A 6000-nucleotide genomic window follows, 5' to 3' on the forward strand; every position below is an offset into this window, starting at 1 on the left:
GTGTCCAGAGTAATAGCAGTAAAAATCCTAGAGGTGAATTAGAAAAATAACTGATTTTAATAAATGATTAAATACAGCCACATGAGCAAGACAGTGTGGGCTTATTCCAGACTCCTCCCACATCACTGGCCCAGCAAGATATTGACTGACAATACAGACAGCCAATGAAGCACATGATAAAAGCATCGTACACTCACTGAATGAAAATACCTGGAGTGTAGGAGTCTGTTATCTACAAACTATTTAAAGTTGCTTTTCACATTTAACACTTTCCTGAGAATCACACTACTTCCACAAAGTTAGCTTCACGCTGCAATCTGATGGTCAGCACTGAAAAATCTGTCCGTCCTGTGCTCTTATCCGGGACTCATCACCATTGTATTTGAACTAAAAGAGACCAGGCCATTAACACATGGTTCAGACCTAGGCTTTGGGTAACTCGTAATATATAAAGTCAACACACTCTCTCATGTGCAGTGTCAGACAGTAAATGAGATATTTATCTGGAAGCTACAGATGACTAAAGTGAAAGATCGCCTAGCTAGGCAGACATGTCAGAACTGGGATCTGAACCAAACTCAGACTCAAACAAGAGCATTTTCAGTATTTCAAAATGCAAATTACTCTGCTGGCAAACTAAACACATTTTAAAATAGGATGTGGGCAGTTGAATTGCCATCAAACTATCTGAGGGCTTGTCTACATGGGGACATTACATTCAGGAACATTAATCTGAATTAACTAAAAGGGTGAATTTAAAGGGGATTTGTTAAACTTTATGAAAAATGTGTTTGGATGCTCTCATTCAGAACTGAAGTGGCCTTAATTTGGTTTAGCTTAATTCACTTTGAAGTGAATTCACTTCAGTGAATTAGGCTAAAATTAATTAAGGCCACTTCAGTGCTGAATGAGTGTGTCCACAAAGGGGTTTAATGCAGTTTATCTAATTCACTTGAAATTCACATCTTTACTTAATTAAGATTAATTTTTTTGAATGTCCCCATGTAGACAAACCCTGAGACATTATTAGTAGACCTAAAGACCCTAGTCATGGATCATGGCCTGTTGTACTAGTGCTCTAAATACACACAGCACTGAAGGCCTCTGGCCTGCTTCTGGCCCCACACAACTACATAGCAACACAAACACTGGAAGAAGAGGGATAGGAGCTAACACTTAATCTCAAATAATGATGCCTACTGTTCCATGAAAACTCTACTGTGCAGCAAGGAAACACCCTTCAACTGGATATGTGTAATGGAAACCTGCGTACAGCATGGATCAAACTTCCACCAAAGTCTCCTGCACTGGGCAGGAAGCAAAGTTTAAATCGTCATTACTCCAAAGAGGGGATGTCCTCTCAGAACTGCTTGCCAGGAGGGTTGTGTGATATAGCTCAGCTTCAGGATGTGCCACCACCGTTTCATATTATAAGGTATCCCTGGATTATGCAGGGTTGAGGTTGCTTTGCAAAAACATTGTCTAATTTCCTTTTCTGAACAGCTCTGAATGCTGGGACCAGATCTCTCTGATAAAAAGAGCCATTGTCCACCTCATGAAACTTTGGCATCCATTACACAGAATAAACTGTCAGAGGAAAAGGAACTCAGGAAGGGCAGGTAATTTAATGTTGTGTCATATGATTGTAGCTTGTCCAGACTTATTGTGCTTAGTAGAAAGGGAATAGTTATCTGCCCCAGAAGGATCACAAATTTACTTGGATAAAGAACAGTGGTTCTGGCTGCGTAGATCCTGTGGACACACAGACCCTGCACATTTTGTGTTGCTTGCTACTCTTTAGCACCTTATTTCCCCCTCCCTTGCAATGGTCCCCTTGGGAGGATGTGTAGAAGACATCACAGCTTTCCCTCCAGTCACAGCAGGCAGATTCAAACAATTTTACCATTGTGGAGACTGGGTATTCTCTCTGAGATCTTCGCCCCTCAGTCTGTCAGGGAAAAACATGAGCAGGTGGGCTTAAGAAAACATTAGCAAGGATATGTCATAGGTTTAAAAAGTGTTCGAAGGGAAACGGAGCTGTTACTTTCAATTTTTCACTTGACTGTCTCCCTGATGAAATACAGTCATATCCACTTAAGTAATGCCTTATGGAAAAGGAAGTGTTGTGTTTTTATTGGACACCTTTATTACCAGGCTTGGTGAAAAGTGCAGTTGTGAGCAGGTATCCATTCCTTAGGCCTTTCACCAGCTTGTAATCCTGACAGAGAAGGGCTCCGAATTAGGGAGTCAGAGTTTCAGCAGCAGGAGCTATGGTATGTGGAAATGGGTTAGGGTCCTGAATGGCCCCTCCAGACCCAGGTATAATTTATGAAGGCTGACACTACTGTGTGTGCTATAAGGCTGTTTCTCCAAATTAAATTTGTGATTTAGACCAGATTGTTAATTTAGTTCAATCAAGTTCACTTCCAGTTTCAAAGTATGTTCCTCTCCTTGTAAGGGCTAATGTGCATGTGACAAAGTGATGGGAAATTCCCCAGGACGGCGCCAGTTCAAAGAGTATCTGTCACACTAATGATCACAGGGGACTTCAGGGAACTTCAGGAGAAGACCAAAGTCTTTGAAGGAAATGCAGAGATGGTACCGTATAGTTAAAGCCTCTGCTGAGGGAATTTCCTCTTGTGTCCTGAGCTGGAACTACAGACCCATAAAGGCCTTGTCTAGACTAGGAAAATAGAATGTTTTAAAAATGTGTTAGCTGGTTGTGGTGAGCCATGGGTAACAACAACCAGCTAACACCTTTTTAAACGTGACACTCACAACATTGGCACCTACATCTACCAAAACTGCCCTTCCCCACCCACCAGAAAAAAATCTTGTAACCAATCAACCAAAACCAAAAGAATACTCCAGTGTTTTTACCCGAAAAGGGAGACGAGGCAGAGACTCCACAACATCCCCTAAGCTATCAGTTTTACATAGAAGGCATTCAGATACCTCAAGGATGGGCAGCAGTATAAAATGGAAGATAGATAGATTTGCCTTGTCTACACTGGATGCAAAATCCTGCTTGATAATCATGACACATTAGAAGACATAACCTGCTTTCCTAGGCTAGACATTGACTCACTGACAAGAAGACCACAGAATATGAGAGGCAAACTCCTCCAGATCACAATTCTCATCGTCCATTCGTCTTGTAAAGGAATGAACATTTTCTGTAACACAGGAAATTGTCATTCCTCCTGATTCGTGCACTCGCTTAACACACCCGTTGCTTGTCCTTATTCTCCAAGAAGTACTGACTGTAAAACATTTCTTCCCAGGAGCTCTGTTGATTTTAGGGACAGAAAAGCTTTGGTAACAATTTGCGTTGTGTTAAATGTGGTTTCCTTTTGTTAATATTCGGTTGGCTGGGTTTCAATATAATTGAATGTTCCCCTGTTCTTGTATAAAGAGAGATGGCAAATAGAAGGATAGGTCAGCTTTTCAAAGGCATTGAGGCACCTAAAGACGCAGATAGGCACCCTAGAGGAATTTTCAAGGGTCTAGGTTCCTAACTCCCATTGAAATCAACTGGATAGTTTGTTTGCTTTTTTTACCATCACTGTTCATTGAGCAGAGGTTTTCAATGAGTTGTCTACAGTTATGTGCAGATCATTTTCTTGAGTGGTTATAGTTAATATAGAATCCAGCAATGTGGGTGAGTAGTTCATATTATCTTTTCCAGTGTGCATTGCTTGCATTAATTAACGCTGAATAATAACAATCTCTTATACCTGTACACAAAGGAAATTAACTAGAACTTATTTGTCCATTCCACCTTGAACTGGCTGTGTCTTATTGATTTGTTTGTGGCCTGCCTTGACCAGGACAATATTTCTAAGGAATGAACTGAAATCATTCATTTGAAGCTGGGATTCTGAACACAGTAACAGTTTCTATCTCATAATATTGTAGCTATCGCCTCATTAGAAATGCTTTTGCAGAGGCTGAACAATAGAGTTAATAATGATTCATGCAGGCTTCATGATTCTACTTAGGGACTGTGATTAATATTAAAATAATAAACTCCCTGCTCTTGCCCAGACAGGTTTAGCTACACTATCTGTTAATTATTTCTATCCTTATTAGTATTATTACAGGAGATATGTAATTATTACTGTGGAATTCTAACTGGAACACCTCATTGGGTGGTATATTGTCTCACCTGAGATGAGGCCATTTAAAAAAAGATTTTATTTGATTTACATAACCAACCTAAGAAAAAGACAAATTACATTAATCACAGTTCATCCTTATTTCATCCTTTTGTTCTTTACTTGGCAAGTTCTGTAGTCAGCAATTCAAAGCTTGAGTAAGCATGAGTTGAACACTTCCCATCTGTGCAAAAATTGACTCACTTAAGCAGCAGCTCAGGCATTCACTATCATCAGGCTCCCTCTGTTCCTGGGATGCCTCTAATAAAGTATATCTCTACAATAGATCCTGAGGTGGTTCTCAGCTCAGCAGCAGCTCAGACTGTGGCTCCAGGAAGCTGGGCCCTGTCAGATAAGGTTATTTTAAACAACAGTGTTTGAGTTGTTAAGTGACATGTATGCATGATGCTATTAGCCTTTCCTAGCGGTGAGTATTCTGGCCCCAATCCAGCAAACCATTTATAAGCATATGCTTAACTTATGGACTCCTAGAGTGATCCATGCTGTGCAGGAGCAAGTCCCTGGTGTGGGAAATGAAAACGGCACTGATGTTATTAGAAACCATGGACTCGTAGCACCAAGCAGGAGCAGAGAGTGTTAAAACATTTCACTTCGGGATTTGGTGTAGTCTGAAATATGGTGGAAAGTATTTAGGATTCAGCTAGATTCTGTGACCGTATGGTTCAATAGAAATAAGAGAACTGAAATGGGATAAGAATAGAAAGCGGGCTCAGGTTAGGTGGGAGGTGGGGAGAAAAGCAGAACCTGGCTACAGGATGGAAATAGTTCAGAGTCAGCAGCCAGGGTTCAGCCATTACTAAAGAGAGAGATGTGCCAGGACGTTGGACACTCCTATGATATAAAATGGGTTAGGTCATGCCGATCTCCATTAATCAGATATTAACCCTAACCCTGATGTCACTGCAGAGCTATCGTCAGATTCAGTACGACAGCAGCACCTCAGCCCTGTGCAGGTTTCTGATCTCTCTCCTCCTGTCCTCCACCCCTTCCAACCTCTCTATTTTCTGTAGCCTTCTACATGATTTCCCTGCTTGTCTATGATTGCATAGTGAGTGGGGTCTATGGTCCAGGCAACTTTATTTAGAGAGACTATAATGTAGCGTCTGCCTCTCTCGATGCTCAGAGATTCAAGCTGTTCTAACAGATAGTCACTTATTTCAGGAATCATTTTAAAATTAAGCAAATGAGAAAGCACTAAACCAGGGGGTGGGGACATAGATTTCTTCTTTTTCCCAGGGTTTTTTTTTTTTTTTTTAGAACTTCATGCTAGCAGTGCTGCACTGAATGATCAGGTTATTTACTTACAGCCTGGACTCAGTCTATCATTTTGTTTGGTTTTCTGGTTTCTAATAACTATAGATGTGGCTGGTTCAGCTGCCATCCTGAAGTGCAGGCTTGGATGGGAGAGAATTCTTGCTCTCAGATGAAATCCCTAGGGGCTTGGGTCCTGGCAAGCTGGGTGATTGCCACTGTCCCATGTGTGCTATGGGCAGCCCAAGCTCAGCAGGGCCACTTGCACTGATCCTCTGGGGGAAGGGTGTTCTCACTGGGGGACCTTAGCTCTGGAATTCATTTTCCCCACAGCCCAGCAGAGCAGGAACCTGTCTTCCGAGGAAGAGTGCCAGATCCAAGTTGTTTCTCAAGGGGATTTGTCAAGCTTGGTAGGTTTGGGGAAGGTTATTTGTCTCTGTGCCCTGAGCCACGCTACAGGCAGAGTGCTATTTAAAATCCAAAAGTAAATAAATACCTATTCTCACCTGCTAACTACCACCAATAGCCAGCAGACACCCATCTGACAGGGCTGCTGTTTACTCAACATAAA

The sequence above is a fragment of the Mauremys reevesii genome, linkage group 27 (genome assembly GCF_016161935.1).
Source record: "Mauremys reevesii isolate NIE-2019 linkage group 27, ASM1616193v1, whole genome shotgun sequence".
Taxonomy (NCBI): Eukaryota; Metazoa; Chordata; order Testudines; family Geoemydidae; genus Mauremys; species Mauremys reevesii.